Genomic DNA, 24,690 nt, shown 5'->3' with positions numbered 1-24,690 from the left:
ACCTAGTAAGGGCTATTTCAGAAGTTCAGTGAAGTGCTGCTGATACTAAAAGAAGAGAGGAGAAACGAGGGGCGTAGGCTGCGTAGCCTAATGAGAGTACATAAGCCTAATGATGCAAAATTGTAAATTGCACAAATTACAAAGCACCGTCCATTGCATTCAGACCTGCTTTTAGCACTCTCAGGGCAACTCCAGAGCTGCAAGGTCAGATCAGGATTTGGATGTGCTGGCAAAGTCGCGTGGCTGTTGCCAGTCACAGCACCCACAAGGCCTCTGTGTGACTTCAGCCAGCGCTTGGCACACGATGAGTTGGTACCATGTGTTGATATAAACCTTTTCAGAACTGTGCTGTTGGATTAAGTTGCTGTGGGGCAAGCTAGGGAATAAACTTGTGGGGTATTGGGGAAAGAACGGATGTTGCAGTGTGCACCCTTGATTGTCTGCTCTTGGAGGCAAACTGGTTCCTAAGTGACGATACAGCTTCAGCTTCCCCAGCATGTTAGGGAGGTGCTGTCTGGGCTTCTGCTTGCAGCCGGGGAAGTGTTTGGATAGAAAAATCAGAGCCCAGGGTTGGAGGTAATAGAAGGTTAAAAAGGCAGTTTTACAAAGGAGTGTTTACTTTCTCACTGCCTGCTCTTCCTGACCCATAGAAGCTGCCAACTGCAGTGTCAAGTCTACAGAGCGTTAATGCAACACTAGCCAGAGCAATGAACTATAACCAAAAACCTGAGGGATGTTTGTTTTTTCCCTTGGCTTTTGCCAAGAATTTAAGCAGAAGTGTGAAAATGTATTTTCCTCACTGGTGTCACTTTCTACTCCTAAAATCCATCTGTAGGAGCATGTCTGTCTTACCTTTGGGATGTTGGTTGTTCCTCCTCCTTTAGCTTGCAGGTCAAGGATGGGATAGCAGCCTTAGCTTTGGTTCTGTCTGTTTTGCTAGTAGTGAGATACCTGATAGTCCGGTGCAGCTTGCATACCTTGGAGATGTGATAACCAGGTATTTCTTCTGTTGATGCCTGACTATTCATCTTAGTAAGCTGGGATAATTCAGGGGAAGTGTTAGGTTTCTTTTTCTTTTAGAAAAGAACAAAGCATTTTGCATTGAATGCGAAATCATTTGAGATAAGTGATGAGATTACTCAGTCAAAGCAGAATAAAAACTGGGAGAGATGTAATTCATTGTTTTATTTTTTCAAGCTGCTGACATGATGTGAGCATTGCTAATGCCGTATGAAGTACAAATGATATGCAAAATTCCCTGATAACTCTCTGGGAATTCTCATCCCATCAGCAACTCTTGTGTTATCATAAATGAGACAGCTTGAAAGGCACTTGTTGCATTTTGTATTGCATGCATAAGTCATTTGCACTTCAAATGAACTGGCCTAGATTATTTTTGATGTTTTTTTTTTTTTCTGCATGGCTTTCATAAGCAATGGAACAATGCTGAATTACTACTCTCTTTCACGTTTAACAATTCAGGGATTGCAGAGTGAGGAGACATGACAAACGAGCACCTTGATGCGAGCTGCCTAGCAATTGGGATTGTAAAAACTAGGCTTCAGAGAGATAGATCAGGATGTCTGATCACCTTTGAAAATTTTTGAATGTCTGTGTGGTGGGTTGACCTTGGCTGGGTGCCAGGTGCCACCAAGTCACTCTACCACTCCCCTCCTCAGCAGGACAGTGGGGGGAGAAAATGAGATGGAAAAAAAAACCCCAAACCCCTTGTATGTCAAGATAAAGGCAGTTTCATAAAAGCCAAAGCTGCACATGGAAGCAAAAGGAAAACACAAGATTTATTCTCTACTTCCCATCAGCAGGTGATGTCCAGCCACTTCCCAGGAAGCAGGGCTTCAGTATGTGTAGTGGTTGCTGTGAAGACAAACACCATAAATAATGAATGCCTCCACTTCTCCTGCTTTCTCTTAGCTTTTATTGCTGAGCGGACGTCATACGGTATGGAGTATCCCTTTGGTCAGTTTGGGTCAGCCGTCCTGGCTATGTCCCATCCTAAGATCTTGCCCACTCCCAGCCTACTGGTGAGGGGGGAAATTGTTGGAGAGACAGCCTTGATGCTGTGCCAGCACTGCTCACCAGGAGCCAAAACCCTGGCGTGTTATCAACACCTTTCTAGCTACCGCTACAAAGCACAGCACTATGAGGGCTGCTATGGGGAAAATTAACTCCATCTCAGCCAGACCCTATACAGTGTAGGTTTTGACTGTAATTTGTTTCTTATGTTCTCATTACAGCTGGTCCTTCAGAGCTCAGAGAGTAAATGTCTGTGAAATGTGTTTCTTTGTCGCTTGGGACCCCCAGGCTCAACCCCAGTGGCCAGTTTCTGTCTGTGGGGCTTGAGAAGGGATCAGGGGAGGCAGGAGGAGAAAGGTTTCCTTCATGGGCTCCAGAGAGCACTGTAGTCACTCGCATACATGGGGGTTAGAGATGCAATCACATCCGGTGTGCCTCCTTCATGAGTGGCTTGCTGGATCCGTGCTGTCCTTTCCCAGGCCCCACTGTGCTGTGCAGGGAGTATCTCCCTGCCCATTCCCTGGCAGCTGGCAGGGTTGCCAGCAAATGCACCAGACGGGACCCTGGCCGTGCCCGTGTTGTCTGGTATGGATTGCACAAACCTTACCTCCTGGGACATTGCGTACAGCCTGGTTTTCTTCTGTATTCTTGAGACTAGCACTCTCTGTGGTACCTTGGGCGCATTCGTGCTCCCCTTCATGTAGGTCTGCTTTGGGCCTTGTACAACCATCCTGATATTATTTTACGTTATATTTTTAGGTCAGGTGGCCTGATGCAGTGAGGGAGCTGTGTTGCAGTCCATCGTGGTGGTACTTTCTGGAGCAGGAGCTGAGGGACACTTGCTAGATGGCATGAGGTGTGCAGGCCCTTCCCGGGGAGCAGCGGTCTTTATCGTGGTCTTTCTTCATAGTCTGCTGCAGGGGCTGTTTCAGACAGAGCACTCTCACAGCAACATCCAGACAGAGTGTTCTGGAAACAGAGTGTTCTCCTCCACCGAAGATACTGGGAGGAAGCTACTGTGCATCCTGCGTGAATGGTTAGGGGCCATGAGCTCAGGAGCAAAGCAGAGAGTGAATTGTATTGATGAGTGCACAGTTTGGTCTTCATCCAGGAGGTGAAATAAAGCTAATGGAGTCTCTCCAAAGCTCCAGGGCTTGATTCTCAGCTGTTGTAAATCAGTACAGTTCAGTATAACTAAGGTTGAGGATCTGACCACATGACTTTATCTTTGCAGTGTACAACAGATGATTAAGTACAAATGCATGTTGAGGTGATGTGGCCAGTACGTAAGGATGAAGCAGGAATGCGTCTAAAAGCCTCCTAATCTACAGTTTGTTCGATCCACGCCATTTATCTCTCCATCGCCATTCCAGTATCTCTGTATTAATCTGGAAGGCGCTGCTTGCTGAATATGATGAATGTATAGAAGTCCAGAAAGTCTGCGAATGCTCATGGTTGCTGTGTTAAAAATAATTATCTGGTGTTTCTAGCCCAGATGCAATCCTGGAAAGCGTGAAAAGAGCCTGGGATGTATGCTCATGGTGCTAGGAGAGGTCAGTGGGAGGTAGACGTTCACGAACTAATTGGGCTTTTGGGATTCTGTTTTAAGGAGTGCCTTCATATGAAAAAATATGCATACCTAGGACACAGTTGCTGCTCAGTCAATTGTTTCCTAAACTGACAGTTGTTTTAAGATAAGAGATGTTTTTATTTCACTTGAAGCCCTTTTTCTCCAAGTCTAAAAGAGCCTGAAAAATATTATCTCGTGGAAGAATACCTTTGGGTATGCATGTGAAAAAGGTGAGTGGTTCTGCAGCGCTAGCAGGGTCACTATGCATGCCTCGGTCTCCTTTCTGAATGCTGTTTAAGGAGAAAAACTGTCATGAAATGCAAAGGATGCGGGCGGCTGCGGGTTTTATCTAACATGGTACAAAGTGGCCCATAGTGAATTGAGTGAGGTGTTGCTACCTGGGGGGAGGCACTACATCCTCCCTGTGTGACTGGAACAATAGAAATGTTATGTGTTGACTTCTAATGACTATTCATGAGTTGTGCGTATGCTCCTGCATTTGGTGTCTGATCTTAGGCAGGGCAGAATACCTTAGCCTGCAGCCTGGAAGGGCTAAGACTTGCTGAGTACTGAAAGTGAGCTCTGCACTGCTCAGAGAATACCAATCGGGGAATGTCCAAGGTCAAAGAAACATAAGAAAATAAAAAAGAATACTGAGTAGGTAGTAAATACTGTACTTAAGAGGCTTCTCTTCTCATCCTATAAATTTATGGTCTTGGTGCCTGCACTTTCAGTCTCACATCACTGTTGTTCTGGACCCGCCTTGGTGGCTGCGTCCTGACTTTTTTCATTGTTTGTAATACTTGCACGCCAGCGCAGTACAAATGTCATTGTGTGGCACCTTCTGAAGTCCCCAAAAGTTGCTTCTTTTTTTCCCCTCCAATGGTATTACACATTCCCGGTACTCTGATGGTTTCTGCTTGTCTCTAAAAGGCCCTTCATGCTTCCCAGTGCTCTTCCACAAACACCTGGAGCTTCTGTCCTTGAGATGTCCAGAGACATTTGTGTCCTGCCATCTTAGGCAGTGCTCTCCTTTTTGGCAGCCAAGTGGTGAGCAACACAGCATGGATGCTGCTGCTGACTCTTATTGGGATTCATCTTTGGTTTTAGCTGTCTATCACTTAGAGTTCAGCCTAAACTAATTGTCTAGGTGTCCTGTACAGTGAGTGGGTAGAGATGGTTATGGATGCTGCGTATGTTGAACACTGTCTCCCTTCTCAATTTTGTTGGGGTAAGACTAATGTACTGGTTGCAGTACTGCAGTTGTTTGAAGTTTGTAAAGAGCTGGAGTCTTTTTATCCACCTGACTTGAATGGAAGTAAGACGTTTTACTGCACTAAAAATCTGAATTTGCCTTAGAGCTATGGATAATGTTAACCTTTTTATTGTGGCAAATTTACAGGGTAGAGCACTTGCTGTGAAACCAAATATTGTCCTTTTCTGGGTATTGGGCTCAGATCTTCAGAGTCTGTTTTCATGTGGGCCCAACAGTGCCTTTCTGGAAAGGAGGGGTTGGTTTCTCAGGGTTGCAGGGCTTCCACAGCGGAGTCTTGAAACTGGTGCCCCGGTGTCAGATGGCTGGAGTGAGCTCTGCGTGTGCAGGAATGAAACCTGGCTTCATTATGTCTGGGCTGAGCCCATGGGGGAAATGACTCCAGCACCAAGGGGTCCCTACCCTTCCCTTCCAGGTGAAGCAGTGTTTAATTGGATTCAGTTTCCCTAAGGCAAAATACAGAAGAAAATACAGATTATATTTAAACCAAAAAGTCCACCTTGAAACAAGATTGCTCCACTGAATATTCCCATAGCCTTGCTCAATGCAGTATTACAGTAGTCTTGTTATGGTGAGGGGAGGCACTATGATGAACAACAGAAGAATATAAAGCAAATTGCCTCCAAAGAGCAGTTACTGAGGTGGATGAGCCAGATTTGTCTTGCCGTGCTTGGCCTGTTTATTGCAATAGGTTTTGCCTGTGACATTGTTTGCAGGGTAACTTTACATCCCAGCTAATTACTCTCTTTTCTTTTCCTAATACCTTGTGTTTGGATAAAAATGCTCTATTTTCTTCTTCTTTGGATTAACAGCAAATCAGCGTTTCTTTGTTGGGTGATAGAGAAGATTTTAATTTTCTGTGCTGAAAATCACCCAGCAGCTCTTTAAATGAAAAATCTGTTTCGTAAGAAAAACAGAACAAAGCAAAAATTACCAGTAGCTAAAAAGTACTCACAGCATCTGTTGTTTAACTGTATCTGTGTTGCAAGTAACAGCAAACCATAAAAACATATCAGCATTCAACACCATTAATTTTATTACTTTTTTCATTATATTACTTTATTATTCATTCATGTGGCTCCTGCAAAAGTACAAAATGATACTAATAATACTTAATAAATGAGTAGCCAACTATGTAGGTTTATAATCCTTAGCAAAGTCTGAGATGTCTAATTTTTCTTAGAGTAAACAAAGAAATTGATACAAAATTATAGCACTTCCAGGAAAAATGTATGAGCGTTAATTAGACTCACACCTGTTCAGCCATGTAAAACTTAATTGCTCATGGTTTTGTGTTCAAAAGTGCTTCATATCTCCCTTTGTCATGCTGTTCAGTTTGGGAGCTGCATATCATTATTTTCATATTTCTTGCTTACGTGTTGCTAGAGAGATCCAGAGGTATTGCCCAATACACAGACATATGCTCTTTGAGTTATTACAGAGCAATACCGTATCAGTCCCTGAGTTTAGTTTTAAACCTGTTTCAATTTAGGCAGCCCCTCGTGCGTGTTCCCAGCCCGCTCGCCCTGCTGTGTGCAAGCGCGGTTGCAAGCACACGGGTCTGACTAGTCTCTTAAGTGCCCGCACAGCCTCTGGCAGTAATGTAGCTAATTAGCTTAAATATAACACCTGAACTTAGATGAACTCCTGAGGAGAGGTAAAGTCAGGGGCTCCCAGTTTCTTACGCTGCCTGCCAGCATCAGTGTGTGCAAGGTCTGACTGACAGTAATTTTTCGAATTTGTAAAGCAGAACAGGAGGAGACTCATTCTATGTCTTCCACTTGCAGGCAGTTCATTCAAGTGTACGATGTCTATACATGTGTGCAGAAGTACCCTCCCCACGTAAATGATGTTTCAAATGGAGACACTTAAACTTGTTCTCTGGTTTATGCTGGTCATTTGCTGCTGTCAGGGTGTGGTGTTTGGCCCTTTTTTTTTTTTTTTGCCTTTTTGTTTGTTTTGGTTTTGGGTTTTGTTTTTTTTTTTTGTGGTGGGAAGATGACATGTAATGTATATATGTCTCTGGGTTCCACAGTATTAAGTGTAAGGTCTGTATATAAATGCAGCTAATGAAATTGGGGACCATGTGGTCTCAAACCATTTAAAATAATGGCATGAGCAATCTCACTCCATTACATTTGAGTGGAAGCAGTTCACACTAAAGTGCTGGTTCCCTGAGGAGCCAGGGAGCCCTGATTGAATCTTACTCGCAAAATGGACGGTGAAGATAAGTTTGTTGCAGGGCAGATGACAGCTCTGACTCCACAAACACTTCAGTGCTCAGGGCAAGGGTTGCCATCAGCCTGTCAATACATTTTCCTTTCTTTTTCTTTCACTGCTGTCTTGCAAACTTTGAAGCAAAGGCATCTGCCCCGTGTTCGTGTTTGCCAAAGGCACTGAGGTACAGCACCCGTCTGTGGTCCCAGTAGGGTTGATCTGGGTCATGCTGGTCAGCTCTGCTCTTTGGTGCATTCTTTGAGTTTCCATCCTTCCAGCTCTATGGTTCAGAGCAGAGTTTTACCAGGAGGGTGGTTGTCCAGCATTAAAAGCTCTGTCCTGCTTTCTGGCATACTTTTATCATAAGACTAATTTAAATGTGGGGTTTTTCTTGAATACTGTGAAGCACCAAGAGGTCCTTCTAGCAAGGGAATGGCCAGGCCCAGGCCTGGGTGCCTTAAGCAAGTAACATCCTTTTTATCCTATTATAATGTGTTTCAAAATGCAGAAGTTGTTGGGAGACACTTGACAAATTAGTTTTGACACAGATTGATAAGCTGATGTGTGTTTTGCTGCTGTCTGTCCATCTGGAGTGGTGCCCATCACTGGCAGGTGTGTTCCTTTCTTGAGGCGGCCGTCCCCTTGTAACCGCTTGGCAAGCAACGCTTATTTTCTCACCACCTCTGGTCAGTTCGTATCTGGATGAGAAGCCTGAAAATACGTGATGTTCCTGTGCTTGGGTCAAGATTCACTGTGGATTTTAAGCCTGTTTTCCATTCCCTCAGAAAAAACCCTTGGGGGGTATTTCTGCACTCCGGGGGAGTTGCTGTGCACCAACCAGCAACATAATATGACCCAGTACTTGTGGAGGAAAAAATCAAATCTCTCCCAACAAGGACATAAAATATTTGAATATAAATACATCTGACAAAAGCGTCCTGTATGCATATCAGGACAGGACAGTACTTGACTATAATCATGAAGACTGACTAGAAGAAACAAGACTCAAAATTAAGTAGAACGCTACAGAAATCGGCTTGCAGGCTACTGGCCGGTATTGAGAGGAAACAGGACTTCTGCAAGACAAATTGCAGTTCCCAAATGCTTATCTAGCAAAAACACATTGAACAAAATAAACTTGAGTCTTTCCGGTGAACATTTTATGCTGATGAGAAAACTCAGTGACGTCTTCAGTGATGGAAAATAACAGGAGAGAGAAATTTGGGAGGGAGAGAGGAGTAGAGTTGGAGATGCAAATGCGGAAGAGACACAAAGCGCTGTGCAGCAACGAGACTGCAGCTTCACGTCATCCTGTGGGAGTCCCTTCACCCCCCATCTGTCCCAGCGTTGACATGGGATTGTGGACAAGGCCTCGTGTGATGTGGGAAGCAGCTGAACGGGGCAGCAAGGTGCGTCCTGCTGGACCTGTGTCCCCCTGGACATAGTGGATCATCCTGCTCTGTCTCATCATCATTGTTGCTAACTTTGCAGTTTCTGTAATGACATAAGGAAAGGCAGGCTCAGCCTTCAGAGATGGTGTGGCTGTCATTATATATAGTCTCCAGAAAAACCCTTGTGCTGATCCAAGCTCAATCTGAGAGTGCCTTTTAAGTGCAGCTTTTCCCAGCCTTCCCACAGCTTTACAGGCATATAATAATTTTGCCAAAAAGAAACATTTCAAATGCAAGGAACTCAGATTTAAGTATGACACAAACCTCAATGAGGAGGTTATTTTGCTGTACGGTTCTGTCATATTGGTGAATTAATTTATCAGAAGTGCAAGAGGAGGTCGGTATTTCTCTCCCACATAGCTTAGAAACGTATGGGCAAATTTTTATGTGAATGTAGTAGTACTTCTGAATTTCCTGGAAATGGAGCATGATGGGATTTTTGGGGAATAGTGAAGGCCTCCCACTTCTGTGTATTTTATTGGAAGTGGCACATGAACAGTGTCCCACAAACGTGGGTTGCAGAGCCTCATGTTTCATTGCCAAGCTTGAAGCTTTCAGCCTTGAGATTCACTTTGCAAGATTGGGGAGGGAGAAGGAAGGAGAAGGAACACTTGGAAAAACTTTGATATTCCGAATGTAGGTGATACAGTTTATATGTTCAGTTAGCCTGGCACATCCTTAGATGGCACATGTTATATATCGGTGTATGGACAGTGTTAAATTTGTGTGCCATTTGAAAAATGTGATTTTTTAAGTGCATAATTGCAAATTATCCCATGCTTTTATAATCAGCTTTGCCAGGGTGAAATGCAGTTAAATCCAGTGAAGTACAGTATTTGTCCTAGCATTAGCAGTTGGTTCATTTAATCATAGCTGCAATGAAGAGCTCATTTCTCTTCTCAGTTTGTTTCCAGTTTAGTTTCTTTTGCCTTTGAAGATGTGATGGTTGCTGGTTTGGGGATCACTTAGAATTCCCGACTTGTGAGAGGCATGGCAACATGCCGGGTAAAAAAAGTCTCTTGAAGCTGTGATTCAGCTCTCAGATCATGTTAGGGTTTGGATTTCAGCTGCGTTAAGGACAAGAATTTTGCGTAAAATACATTTCTGAACTACTTGTAAGGTTGGTGTGGCTTGGATCTGAGCTCTTGGTTCAAAACTACTTGAACTGCAGGCTAATAACTTTTAAAGGGATGGAAATATACTCCACTATCCATATAAAATGCTACTGTGAGTTTGAACATTTGTAATATTTGGCACACTGTGACACTGAATGCACTTTGGCATTGTTAAGTCTGAAAAATTTAGTTTGTTTGTGTTTGAGGCCAACACCTCCTCTCAGCTGGGCAGGTAATCTTGATTAAAAAACAAAACCAAACAACAAAAAGGCAAGTTCCCCCCTCCCCCCCAACCCCCATGAATGTAAATATTAAGCCTAGATCAAATCCTGAGGCTTTCACCTTTTCTGTTTGTGTGTTAGGGTTTTGTTTTGACGTGGTGGAATGGGCATAAATCAGGGCAGCAGTTTCGCATCACTGCCTTTCGGGTGGACTCGCCTTTCAGGCTGTCCATCGTGTTTTGTGGTTTCCTCCCATTTTCCTCCTGTTTCACACTGCTTGGTTTCTGATCTTCCCTCTGTCCTTCCATTGCAAGCATCTACTTTATTTTAATCTTCTTGACAGGACCCTCTTATCTGTTCTTTGCAAGCTCCATTTAACCCAGTCTGCCTTGAGCAGATTTGTATTTCTGCCTTCTGATTTCTCCCCAGGGCACACTGTGAGCAGGCCCCTCTCTCCCATCGAAATGTAATAGTTTGATAATTTCAGACTCTTGCATTTAGGGTTTCTGTTCTCCTGGAAATATGAAACCTGGAGCTGACCATGGGTGGGAAGCTCTGTTGTTACTCAGTCGTCCACTATTCCTCCAAATCCAGTCCTGGTCCCTGCCAGTCTGAGGCTTCCTCCTTTGCATTTCTTCTAGCAAAAAAACCCCACTGGTTTGTTTGGGGTTTTTTGTTTGTTTGTTTGTTTATTTTTAAAACACAGGAAGAGGAACTGAATGACATGTCACTGAAAGTTTCCAGGTAATAAATTTCCCTCTGCAATAGAACATCTCCCCCAGGGACTGAGGACAGTCCCTCTGATTGACAGTTTAATCTCAGAGGGATTAGACTCCTTGCTATATACAGCGGAGAACAAGACGTATCCTGCTAAACGTGAGTTTGGTCTCTCTGAGATTATGGTGCGCGTGAAGGGGGGGTGACGGCAGGTGGTTTCTGCAGGAGAAGGCATTTTCCAACGTGCCATAGAGGTGTTTGGGAGACGACCTGGGACCCTGGGGGCAGCAGCAGGCCCGTGGAGTGGAGCAGGGCTCATCCTGCAAATTCTCTTATCATTTTAGAGGGTTTGTTTTTAAAATCCATTGTAGGACTGAAATATTTCCACTTAGTTGGAAGAGAAGAGCCTTTAACGCACCTCAGGCGTTTTCTTTTCAAAAGCCGCTTTTGTCAAAGCGTGACTTGGCTCTTATATCGGTGAGTCTTTTTTTTTTTTAATATATATTTTATTTTATAGACTCCTACCTGTGTTGGTCAGAGTTTGCAGAGGAGCGAGGGGCAGAGGGCAGGTGAAGGAGCTGCCCTTTGCATTTGGCACTGCACTGGGGACTGGCTGCAGCCTCAAGCCTCCTACCGAATTTGTCCCTCTCATTTCGAAGGCCAGGCTGGCCACTGGCTTCGTGTGAGTGCTGGGAGCAAGTGGTAGAAAATTATTTTATAGAAGTGAGTTATTGCAGGGCTGGTGGACAGCAGCCTCTGTCTGAAGCCTCTCTTTTGGAGCATGTGAAGATTTATGGATAGCTCTAGCAAGTGCTGAAACACGGTGACGAGCAGCAGCCCAGCTGACTTCACTGCACATGTAAGCGTCTGAGTTTAAGATCTTTTTTAGCAACTGAAATGTATTCCTGGGGGAGCCTGAAGTGGTCAAAATGTTGGGTTTTTTTTTTAAGCTTCCTAAAGTACCATGTACTGAAAAGGATATATGAAATGACAGCTTTCACCTTTTTTTTCCTGTCTCATAATTTTTTCGACATATATTAGAAGGAAGAGACTGTTTAGTTTCCTTTTCTCTGTTGTGGCTGAATTGTTCACAGCAAAAAATTGCACTTTCTTTTTTAATTCTTTTCATTTGGCATATACCTTTGAATTTCCATCTTCTTTTGGTAAATACAGAAGTTTCTTTTCAAAAAGCATTTGAATGATATTTTCAAATAGGATGGATTTTCCATCTTTATATAATTAAGTTGTATGAAGTCAGAAGGAAATTGGATAGGAATAATGAACCTCGCATGTTATTTCCTCTTTTCTTCTCTGTAGGTACTTAAAAACCAAAACAAAACCCCAAACAAAATACTGCTGGAAGGGAAGCTGTAGTGTCTGATGCAGCAAGGGATAAAGACTTTAGTATAAATGAAAAAGACTTTTTTCCTCTATCAACACAAAGACGTCACTCTGAGACCCTGGCACTGGAGTTGTCTCGTGGGGTATAGATTTTGAAATTGCAGTGTAATTCCTCTCTTTTTAATAAGCAGAAAATTGTACGAGATATTTGACAAATTAACATCACCATCCAGTGACCTACCTAGGGGTGAAAAAGGAGGAAAACCCCATAAGAATAGGATGATTAATTGGTTAAAACATTATATCAGGAAAAAAACCAATGTGGTGTCCCATTTAAAGCATGTCTGAACTGGTAACATCCACACTTTTTTTTTAAATTGTGTTTTATACCACTGTAATCCATTGAAATGTATAGAATCATCTGATCTCCACTTCTAGGTGTACCCTAGTAGCTATTTTCCTTCTTTGTTAACATAAATATTAGTTATGAGGTAGCAAGTGTGGTTTAAATTTCTCTTCATTCCAGGCAAAGTATATAATTAGCTTAAGTTTATCCTTTCCTAAGGGAGAAATACTGCAGTTGGTCTTTTGTTTCCCCTCCTCATTACCCGGCGTTCGGCCAGAACCGCATGCTGCGGCCCAACAGCAGTGGGGTGTTTTGCACATGTGATATTCTGCATATTCAGAGTTGGCTAGAAATAATACCAAACTTTTGCTTTAGAATAGTAGGCAGGTGCACTGTTCTAAAACATCCACATTCATATCATGAATGCAGGCTTTCCATTTCTCCACTATGTTCCTGCTGAAAAGCCCACCCACCCAACCAAAATAATCTTTTATTTGTTTTTTAACACAGCAAGCTAGCTGAGGTGTGCTGGGTCAGTACACAAGCATATTCCTTTCATGCAGCCCAGTGACTGACTCTCTGTCCTGACGTTGAGTGACTTAAGATACTTGCACGTTTCGGGTTTCATTGCATCTTTTTTTCCTTACCTTTGCTTTCCTTCCTTTACTGGTTCTTCTAGCCTGAAAAATTGAGATTATTAACTTGAGTTTCAGTGCCCTGTTGTGTTTGCCTGCATAAGGTGTAAATTACAACAGGATTAGACTCTGAGTTACCATTAGATCTTGCTAGGCATGTGATTTGATCACATTTTATGCATGTGAAAACATGCAAAAAAAATCTTGACCTTGTAGAAGAATATGAGCTTCCTGCAATTCAGCTAATAGTAGGTACATATTGTATCATATCTGTTCCCAATTTTCTTCAAAGGACTGTTTCTCATTACTGGTTTTTGTTGTTTTGGTGACATAATGGCATAGTTGGGAGCTGTAATTTGTGGCATTTTCTTTCAGAGCAAACTATACACGGATGTTTTGGATGTTTAGCTGTACTGTTTCAAGGTAGCTTTGACAGCGAGTCGATGATTCCGTTATCCACTGTGATGCCGGCGGGAGGCTGGGTGGGAGCCTGGGACAGAAACCGAGAGGAGAGGAGGGATGGCTTAGAAGCATGCCAAACTATGGAGTACTTTGCAGCCTACGCTTATTCTCCTAGGGATACGAAGCTCTACTTATTGCTCTGCTTCACCGAAAAATAAGCTACACTGTAAAAAATGAAGATTAGTTTCAACGTGATTTGACAAATTAGAAAATTGATATAAAAATAGGGGGAAATTTTGGAAAATAAAAAGTGTTGTTTGTGTTTGGTTCCTCATCAACAGCATGAAACAAACCAAGAGGTGGCACAATTCCAATTCTGTAATAGTTATTTTCCTTTTCAGTCCTCTCTAAGACGAAATCAAAACACCACTCATTTACCTGTTCTCCAGCTTGAGCCCACGCTGGCTATGGCTTTCAGTAGATTCCAGAGAAAGTTAAACGTATTCCTGGGCCTTCATTCAACAGTTTTAATGTGCTTTGTCTTTCTTTAGTTTTTTTCCCCTGCTTGGTCCATGGACAGCCTTTTCCAGGCAATTCGGATGTTCTCGGTTTTTTGTTGTCTTAATATCCTGAAGTATATATTTCTAGGGAAATGCTGTGTCCCAGGATTATACATGGATTCACTTTCCCAAATGCAGCAGTGCCCAGCACCAGGACAAGCCATGCATGGGCATAGAAGAAAGCTGCATGTGTCTACCCCTGTTCTCTTCCTTCATGCAAACTTAGCTTTCTAGCCAAAACACTTCCATATGCAGCATCCCTGTCTGCCTTGACTATGACCAGCATATACTCCTGGGAGTGTATAGCCCCAAACAACTGCGGATTTCCTCCTCCCCCTTTATTGCCACATATCCCTGTATCAAATCACTTATTTTAATCCTTAAAGAAATATATTCAATCATTAAATAAATTAGTATAGCCCATTTTCCTTCTTTGAGCATCCTGAGGTGCACAACTAGACACCAGGTAACACTGGGTAAAGCCACACGTGCAAATTAAATACTTGGTTGTGTACATTAAAAACATTATCTGACTCTGTAAACCCAGGACATTGAGGTCTGGTGTCGTAAATGAAATGAACTAAAGCAAAGTGAAACTCCAGTTTCCACCAGAGAGTTGAGGCACCTACTTCTGCAGCTTTATGCAGTTTGGAACACGACTTTATTTTTAGCTGAATTCAGACCTGAGGGTGAATGAGTGGCAGCCACATTAACGTGATGGTCTCTAAAGGCTCTGAATGGATTTCATATCCCCTTTTGAATGATCTTTGCAGTAGTATTTATCTGGACCACGATAGTTACGATGGTTTTGATAAGAAAAAAGAGCACTTTCAGTAGCAGAATTTTTCAAAAATATGTATTCTGGATTTGAATTACTGGATTGAAATAGTATTTTCTATAAGAACGCTAGTTAATATCTGACAAAACTTTGTCAAACAACAAGTAGTTCTTTTACTGGGGAACTGGGGACAAGTGGAACACATTGCTCATAGCGTTGTACCTTGTAGCTGAATGGCATAGAAAAGGAATCATCCCTTCCCAGTGCACCCATCCTGAGCAGGGCAGGGAGCAAAGGTGGTTCTGGGAAACTCTTCTTCTGGGCTTGTCTTTGGCCCATGTGTTGGCTGAAGATATGCCATTTAATTCTGTTTTACCAGTTGGTTATCAGTATAAGCCTCAACAGCAACCCTGACTTCAGTCTGCAGAGTGGAGTACGGCTGTTCTGAATCTGCCGTTTTCAGAAGTTTGCTGCAATTAAACTCCCAAATGTTTACTGAGATGTAGGTAGATAATATTGTCTGCTATTTCAGATAATAGTCAAGATGATGAAATGCTGCAGGAGGAATTAAGGGAAAGGACAGGTTATTCTTGTTGAGGACAGAGTGGTCGGTGAGGGGGTGCGGCTGCGTCCCAGTGGGGTCGGTACCAGTCCTTTCTTCCCCTGGCATTGGTGTGTGACATGGGTCAAATGCCTGGGAAAATGTGGTGCATAAAAGCTATATGCAAAAATTACATAACCGTGATTCTCTGCCTCCTGAGGATTTGTGAGGATAAATCTGCTAAAGATTTTCAGGTGCTTATGGATACTACATTAACGGGGCCAAATAAAGCTCTTCAGATAGTAACGTGCTGGGAGCGGGAGTTGGAAGGTGACTTTTTTAGGTAGCTGAAATATAGATGTAGGAAGTTTTGCCCACACAATGAGGTCAAAATCGCTGCCCATCACAGAATCACAGGTTGGAAGGGACCTCAGAGATTATCTAGTCCAACCTTTCTAGGAAGAGCACAGTCTAGACAGGATGGCCCCGCACTCTGGCTGAATCTTAAAAGTGTCCAATGTGGCCGAGTCAATCATCTCACCTACCTAAACTGTTCCTGCATAAGGCAAGTGAAGCAGCAGAAATCAGCTTCTTCAGCTCTACCCTGTTCCTCTATCTCAGGGTAAAATAAAGCACTAAGGTATGCCGACTGCCTCGTGCAGCTGCTCATTCCTCCACCAGCCATCTCACCAGTGCAGAGGAGCCAATCTTTCTCCTTGAGAAATCTGGGTGTTAATAATTTCTGGCAAGTGTTGTGCTGAAGCAGACAATTTGTAACGCCAGCCAGGCGTGTTGAGGAGTTACACTGGACGGTGCAAGGAAAACACTTCATTCACGTTTGAATTCCTCGCCTCTTCGCACCCTCCCAGGGCAGCAGTGCAAGCCAGGGCAGATCCATTTCATGCGGCTGCTTTCCCCTGGAAATGCCTCCAGCGATGGCCTGGTGCGTGGCGGCAGCTGCTTGTTTCTGTGAGAACACCCCCTGGGTTGTAGTTTTTTTTTTTCTTATTTCCTTTTTTTAAAGTGAATCAAGGTGGTAAAGATAATTATCAGCCTTAATCATGCCCAGTGGCAGGCTATCTGGTCCCCTACTATCAGTAGGTCAATATGAAGTATAGGCTAACTGTATTCAACTGGACTTACTGAGCATGTTTGTTTGCTCTAAATGTAAGCCTACTTATTTTCGATTAGTTATATTTGAAATGAGACCTTCCCCCCTCATCTCCAATATTTCTAACTATCATTTTTCTCCACAGCGTTTTTCAGATGTTTTGCAGATGGATGTTAGAAATTGGGTTGACTGTGGAAAAAAGTGAGTTGTTATAAAGGAAAAATGTTGACTCTGTTTTTGGTACTGTTTTATTTAAAAGTCACTGGGGAAAGGAAAAGCAACATGGGCTAAAAATTCCAGCATTTTCTTGTGAGATTCTTCAGCTTAGGAAAAAAAAAGGGTGTTTTATAACTAAGTCTCACTTCAAATTACTGGCGCTTGCTGGCTGCCCAGCCAGATTTCTCGGGTATGGTTGCCCGTACCACATTAGGATCTTTCTTCTCTGGCAGACATGAGATGTGAGAGAAATTAGTATCTGTGCCATGAGAATGTTATTAAATATATTACTTGAATCTAGGAAGACCTTTTCCAGTTCTTTAGGGATGAACTCTTAGAGATCTACCCTATTGATTCACCTCTTATATCTAAGCTACTCATGGGGTAAGCATGTATGTGTAGGGTCTGGGGTAACAAGCTGCTGTATCCCAGTTAATCCACTGTATCTGCCCATGGGTGAATACAAGGTAATTCAAGGCTGCTTAATTCAGGGTTATGAAAATATTTGTAATCATAATTATATTTTTAGTGCCAATATAGTTTTTCTAGGCCAACTAGCTCCAAGGGTTTATAGAACTGTTTTAGATCTCCATTGCATTGCGTAAGTAGGATTTAAACACCCAATGAAGTGCCTTTTAGTCTTTATGTTCGCAATGCAAGGCATATTTTTGTAATAGATATTGCTGAAAATTGTTGAAAGTAGTATAATAGCTCTATTTTTAAAATACATTGTATTCTATGCAAGAAGAGATCAACATAGTGCTGTTCAGTGCTGTGTAAATATTTGTGTATGAATACAATAGTCCCTTTAAACAAATAACTCTGAGGAGAGTAGATTTTCTTTGTGCAAAGATTGTACATATAATAGTTTTCACCTACCAGTTTAGCAATGCATTCACATTGTAATTTTGTTTGCGCGGCACTGCACGTGTACAAGGCGACAGTGGCAGAGGAAGCAGTCAGCATTTCTCACTACATGAAAACAACAATTTAAACACTCAAAGGTATTTTGCTGGTGATACTTTTCCTGTCTTCCCTTTCTCTTTCTAATGCATCGGTGATTGATGGTATTGTCCAGTTTGCAGAAGGACAGTGTCTGGCAATTCATGCTTCACTAAGAGGCTTCTAATAAAGTTAGAAAAGCTGTAAAGTGAGATCAGCTTTCACTAAGACAATTAATATTCTTTCACAGCTAAATTCATTTTTTTTTAAATAATGAGATGTCTAGATACACTGTACTCTAAAATAGATGCCCTTCAGAAATCTGGAATGAAACAGTGTTTGTGTTTAATATGATACTTAATTTTTATTTCCCTCTTTATTTAGAACAAAAGTGAAAGTGACACATTGCTGTAATATTTCCAGATTACTGCATTATTCTTATGAGGTGGTAGGGTGCTTCGTATTTGCCCTGGCAGTTCTGAATAACCATTGTTAACAACTTAAATTAGAAATAATCTTTCCTTAAAGGCTGTAGAAGTAAATCTGTGCATTAGAGGCACTTTTTGAGAGCAGCATCCAGCTTTCTGCATACAGTTTCCCTGTGCCCAAGCAGGATAATACAAATGATTGATGCCTGGGCTGAGCTGTTCAGCTTTTTTAATTCTCCTCCTCCCTATAATTTCCTTTTGCTCTCACCTTATGTCATATAAGGTGGTAGCGAAACAGCTGTCCTAGGATCTGATATGAGATACGTTGTCAGCATATGGTGGTAGTCTTAAATGGAGTATGATTTGAATACCAACAGCTTGTCCTGCTGCTGCCGCTGAATACAGGTGGTGGGGATGACTGCCAGGCAGACACCGAGCGCCGCTTGAGAGAGGCACAGCAGAGCGTGTCCCAGATGCAAACCCCAATTGCTGGGATGTTTCTCCTACTCTAAACCAAGCTGATTTTTTTTTTTTTTAATTTTTTAAATTAGTATTAAAGAACAACTATTAATACTGAAAATCAGGTCTGTCATATAAGCTTTGAAGCAATTCACATCCTGAAAATAAAGTGTGAGCCTAAGCTGGTTGGTAGATCAAAGCCCAGTAGTGTCAGGGCATGTGAGCCGCTGACTTTGGTGAGCCGCCGTGAAGCTGACCGGCAGAGCCGGCAGGACACGCACAGAGACACGCAGCTCTCGTCGGCCGGTTGCAAATGAAGTGGGTTATTGTTTAATTAGCAGGTCCCTGGATACTGCTGTGGTATTTCTTCTCAAATCCTGGTGCCTGACATAATAATGCATCTTTTTGAGGTATGGAAACAATTTACATGAATATCCAAAGAAACCGAGTCTTTGGAAAACATTTAAATGAGCAAAATAAAGAGTATCCGAATCGAGACATGACTGAAAGTTAGTAAGAAAGGGACAAAGGGTCACTGAGGAGCTTAAGAACGGGACACATCAAGATTTTAATAAAGCCCTAAATTCACATTTTTGTTTTGCTGTTATTCAAAGACCCCACTTTTTGACCAGTTATGAGCTTGTTTTTAGTTAACTGGAGCCAGCTATGCTTTTGCACACTCAGCAAATCGCCGGTCTCTGGGGCCAGGAGCACGTACGTGTGGTTGATTCTTCTCACGCAGCTTGAGCGGAGCAAACAGCTCCAGTACTGCTCTTCGAGACCTGGAAATGAAAGTTGCTTTGTTTCCTTACAAGATTTAAAGGTTGTCTTCAGGTACACACGTGTGGCTTCTTGCTGAAGTTCCTGCTCCTGCGGTTCCTAGATAGTAGAAATCCATGCGGATTCGTTACCCTCAGTGGAGTGACATAATTAACGTGAGCTCAGGTCTAGCCCTTAAGGGATTCTTAAAATTTTAAGCTATTTTGGGTATAACTTTTGAGCCAATGACCAATAAAATTCGAATCCTGCTTTAGGAACAGCACAGTGACTATTTTTGTTAATTTTACTCCCATATTCCTGTAATCTAGTTGTGCATGAGTAAGCATTTCAGCGTGAATCCCGCATTGTTGATTGTTTCTGGAAAGGGATGCTGTAAGCTGGCTGAGGGAAAATGCTGAATTATTAAGTAGTTTTCTAAATACGTTACATCTCAGAATAAAATAAATAGAATGGCAGGCACAATTGTTACACTGAGGCAAAGACCTCAGATTTGCAGATGGAACAGAAATTATTTTTTCATGGAAGAACAGCATGAGTCTATCAAAAGCTTCTGTTTGATAAAACCCTTGCTGAAGTCACCAGAATTGGTTTTCCTTTGTATGGGAATGCTTTGTTATGTTGCGCTGACTTTTTTTCACCAGAAAGAACCTAAATTTTATCTCAAGCATAATATTCATGAAAGCTTTCTAAATTGTAAAGGCAAGCCCATGAAAGACACATATTTTGGTTTATCATTTTGAAGATGGGGCTAAATCATCTTCTGTAAAAGGCATGTGTAATAGGCTATGGATGGTATTGGGGATGGAGGGTTTTCACCTGTCTGTGTAATAAGATAGCTAGCTCTAATCAACTAAATCAAGCTTGTAATTGGCCGTTAAGACTCTGGATGTCTTTTACTGCCTACTGGAATTGCCATTTTGTTGGTCATATTTTCTGTGGTGCCTCGGGACTGTTGCTGGTTTGCTCTCATTAATGCACAATTTCCATTCTACCTGTCCTTTAACCTTATTTAGAAACATCAAATTTTTAACGAGAGTGCCTGGCAAGATGATGTGGTGTTTGGAACCGCTCCTAGTTCTACTGGAAATCTCAGCCGCCTGGCAAAGACACTGTTGTAAAAACAGCCAAGAGATTAAGCAGAATTAATTTACTTGCAAGGTTTGAGGTGAAGAAGAAATTTTTCTCCAGATCAGTGTCAAGAACTATTTTGAGGTTTCTTTTTGTTTTCCTTTTCTGCATAGGACCCCCTGCCCTTCTGGGATCATCTGGGTATTTTCATCCAACTTCTTCCTTCTGCTGGTGTCTGTTGGTTTTTTCTCCATGGAACCCTTTCTGGTTCAGGCCCAGGTTCTTGGTACTAATTTGCAGTTCTCCGCTGGGAGTGTTGTGTAGCTGGGAAATGGGGGCTGTATAGTGACTGTTCTGGGACAGTGTGACTGAACGTTGCTGCTTTGCAGGGGTCAGACTCAGCCTGCTGCAGTTTTGCGTTCCTGCCATTACCCTTAAACGTGGAAGTTGCAGGGGACAGCTGCGTTATTTTAAAACTATGACTCTCTCCTATCTCCTTACCATGAAATGTTGCTATTCAGGGTACTTTATGTGGTGGTGTAATTATATCAAAGAGCAGAAATTTGATGGTAATCATCATATACGTTTAATAAAAGCAGTTGTACGCTAAGTGTCAAATGAATATCAAAATCATATAATTAAGTATGGATATGCGCGTGGCTGCTAACTGTGCTTTTGATCAATTCATATATACATGATCCTCCATCACTCAATTGTATTAATTTAAGTTAATTTAACAATCTTCCCCTTAGTTAAACCTGCAATCTTGGCAACCTCCTGTTTAGCGGTTGCTGTAGACTTTTTTAAGCAGTCTAGCCAAATGTTTGCGTTTTGTTTTATTTTTACTTCTTTTTTGAGAGGGTGTGCTTAAGGGAAACACCTTATAAGGTGAAAGCTGGAAAAATCATTTAAAGTGTGTGTAGCTAAAATATTGCTCTGACCAGCTGATCTGGCTTTGAAAGCTTTGTGCTGTGTTACAAATCCATAAGTATCTTTAGTTTCACTGTTTGAAACTTATTGTTCATGGAGACTGTATGGCAAACAAGCCCATTCATACTGCTCAGAGAGTAAGTGCAGAGTTACAGAGGTGAAGAAAGCTTTATTAATCCCACCACTGGTCCTTCAGCCTAATTGATTTTTGACACAGCTACTGGGAAACCACTGGCTTTTTCTCAATTGAATGTTCCTTTTCCTGAACAGCTACTGAGAGCGCTGAAAGTGCAAGCTGCCTTTTTTTTTTTTTTTTTTTTTTTTTTTGTGAGAAGCTAAGGCTGAAACTCTACAGGAGGAATTTAGTGAACATTAAATAAAAGTAATTTAAATTATGGAGAAGTGCAATAAATCACTGTGCTTGGTACTCATTCTGAACCTCATCTCATTTAAAGACTTTTTTCCATGTTGACAGAATTAAAATATTAATTTGGTTTTCAACAAGTCTCTTTCAGCTGCACTTTATGTTTCTGCCAAAAATTTTTATAGATTTTGTCACTTTAAAAAATGTATTACCAAGGGCAAGGTTCAGAAATTAGTATCTGCTGCTACTCATTTTGAGTTATCCCATTCAGATGCAGTACAGCTCAGGCAAGCAAATCTACTCTGGATGTAGCACTACACCTGCAAGGTGGTCATGGAGCTGGTCTGGGAAAGGAGAGCTGCTTGAGGTCCAGAGAGCAGTAAAATTAATGCCATTAAAGTAAAAAAAAAATTAAATAGGGTAAAATATTTCCAGATCTTAAATCTCAAAAAATTAAAGCACTTGCCAAAGTCATACTGCATTGTGATAATGTCTGGATGGTCTTAGGAAAGGAAGCAGGATTATCCTTCTCAAAGACCTTGCCCAAGCGGTCCCTCAGGCGATACGCTGGGTATAGATGTCTTTGTAACCTGTACAGTAACAGCATTTCCAGCACAGTCAAAAAAAAGTGACAAAGGAGCCTCTTTGGTTCAGTGTTGCTGTGCAGAGCACGGGCAACCCTTTAGTCTTGTACAGCCACCAGTAGTCTCTCACTTTGTAGAAACTGGACAACTCTTCAGCTGGTGCCACTTTTTCTAGTCTTCCCAGAAGTTAAGTTATTCCTTAAACATTTATGGTGATGTAAGCTGTTATAGAAGTCAGGTTGATCTCCGTGGCAGACAAATGCAATGTCTCTACAAAGGAAATGCACATGCAGCATGGTACAGAACTGATTGCAGGCGGATGGCTGGTTAATTGCCTTCAAGTTCTAGGCTTGCTCATGCTATTTTAATGGCCTTCAAGGCTTTTTATCCCAGCATATATGGAAAATAAAATGTTGCCAGTTGTATGTGATGTAACAGTTGGTCACACAGTCCATGGAAATGGGGGGGAAGAGATGAGATGTAGAACCATGAAACTATTTTTAGCTTAGTAAAATACACTAGGTGTAAAGATTTCCATCACCACCAGGTGCTGTGCTCTGGAGGATCGTGTGTGGCCTGGGTGCACACCCAGGGGCTGAAATACAGACTTGGTTTCTGCGTCCCTGATGCTAATTCCACACGTAATGAGGACCCACTAATTAGGCCTGTTCCACAGCAGCACTTACTCTCCACTTACGTAATGAATTTTCTGTAAGTGAAAGTGTAGTACAGTAATTGTGGTGCATGATGGGCGTGTGTAGATAACCCTCCTGTTACTTTAGGAAGTGCAGTACTTCAAAGAAAACTTATCCCAAGGTGTCCCTTAAACTTTTCTTTTGTATTACCCTCTGGATTACTTTCCTATCTCCTTCTTTTGATATGTTAATTCAGTCATTTTCCCTATCAGGGCTCATTGCTCCTGCTTTTTTCCTTTTTTTTTTTTTCTTTTTTTTTTTCTTTTTTAATGTAATTTAATTTTGTGGGGAGTTAATGCTTATCAGTCTTGTTTTACTACTTGAGAATTTCTGTGACCATTTTTCTTCTTTGAAATGGAAGTCCACATACTTTCCTGGCTGAATTCTTTTGTCTTTACTAGTACATTATGTTAATATTTTTTAACAGTTTTTCCTTATTATTCTTTATTCTTCTGAAAACATAGCACTGATTTTACTTGGTTTTAGTTAGGGCTGCTTGGGTCTTATAATGCTTTAGCATAATTAAGAAACATATATATCAGAGTTCCTGACCAGAAGGTTTTTTCAGGCTCTCTTCTAACACATACTTGTTAACTTTGAAACTTTAACGAAGATTAAAATTTTCCCCCAGTTTATGAAAACTTTACTCCTGAGGGAAGCAAATACGTGTTGGAAGTGAAGCATGGTCACAAATTAAGCCTCTGGCATTAGGTGCTTCTGTCTCTTGGCCAAAAGCATCACCTGTCAGATTTCACCAAAACTTGTACAGCATGTAAGAACTGTCTTGTTTTTCATCAGCTATAGAGCAAATGATAATGAATTAATTTACAACTCATTATTTAAGCTCTTTGAGCAACAGCTTTAAATATCTATCTACCGTTGTCTCAAAAATTAGGTGTCCAGATGTGCCACCCGTGCACAGACCGGATGATGCTGATTCTGCAGGGCTAGAGTTGCCTCATACTGAATTGCAAAAATCTAATTCTTTATCCCTTTCTTACTCAGCATAAAGCTGATAAAACAGTTTTGTCGTTTGTGCTTCAGATTTAGCCCAAGTCAAATGGTTTAGCAGGAGCTTAATTATATTTACGGTAGAGTTCAGCCAGCTCTTTCAGTTTTTCAGGCTTTTTTTTCCCCTCACGGTACTGCAGAAACATGCTGGCAGTACAGCTGAAAATATCACAGCTCGATTCCTTCCCAGCAGCCGGTGGTGCCCTTATAAGTCTGATGGTGCCAATGCACTAATATAGCAGAGCTTCAGCGACCGCAGAAGAGGGGGGGAGGGAAAGCCCAGATTTAGAAATTCATTGACATGCAGCCCTTCATGTCACTGCAATGATCTCAGTGAGATGCCGCTATTAGGAGACTCAGAGGGTTTGTGTAGTCACAGTGGTGACTAAAGTGTAACATAAACGAAGCGGGTTTTAAATCAGCCTTAGCGAATACCAGTACCGGTCTATCCGTCAGCATGGAGTCACCTCCCTTGGTTCTCTGCGGGCCTGCTTTCACGGTATCGGGCGGTTTGCCTTCCTCTCTATAATACTGATGTATTTAACAATATTTTTCAGCTTGTTAAAAGTGTACTGCGTCTTTGCCTCTGGGCACTTGAATGGTAATTAACGGTATCGGTATGTAATGAGGTACTCTATATAGGTTGAAAGAGAAAGTCCTTCTTTTCCTTTTGTGTGTCTAGCAAACATCAAATGAAATTCAAACCTCTTGGGTTACTAGGTTTTTTCCCATCCTTGTCTTTGTGTTGGCATGAGTGAATAATGGTGTCCAGGGATTATCACTCACGCTGAAGGAATTGGGTGCCTGTGTTCCGTCGGTGCTGAAATTCTTCGCTGAATATCTCTTTGTATGGCTGGCTCCCCATCGGAAGCCAAAGTTGGAGAAGTCCTGAACTTTGGGG

This window comes from Phalacrocorax aristotelis, chromosome 8 (genome assembly GCF_949628215.1).
Source record: "Phalacrocorax aristotelis chromosome 8, bGulAri2.1, whole genome shotgun sequence".
Classification (NCBI taxonomy): Eukaryota; Metazoa; Chordata; class Aves; order Suliformes; family Phalacrocoracidae; genus Phalacrocorax; species Phalacrocorax aristotelis.
This window is presented reverse-complemented; position numbering follows the sequence as displayed.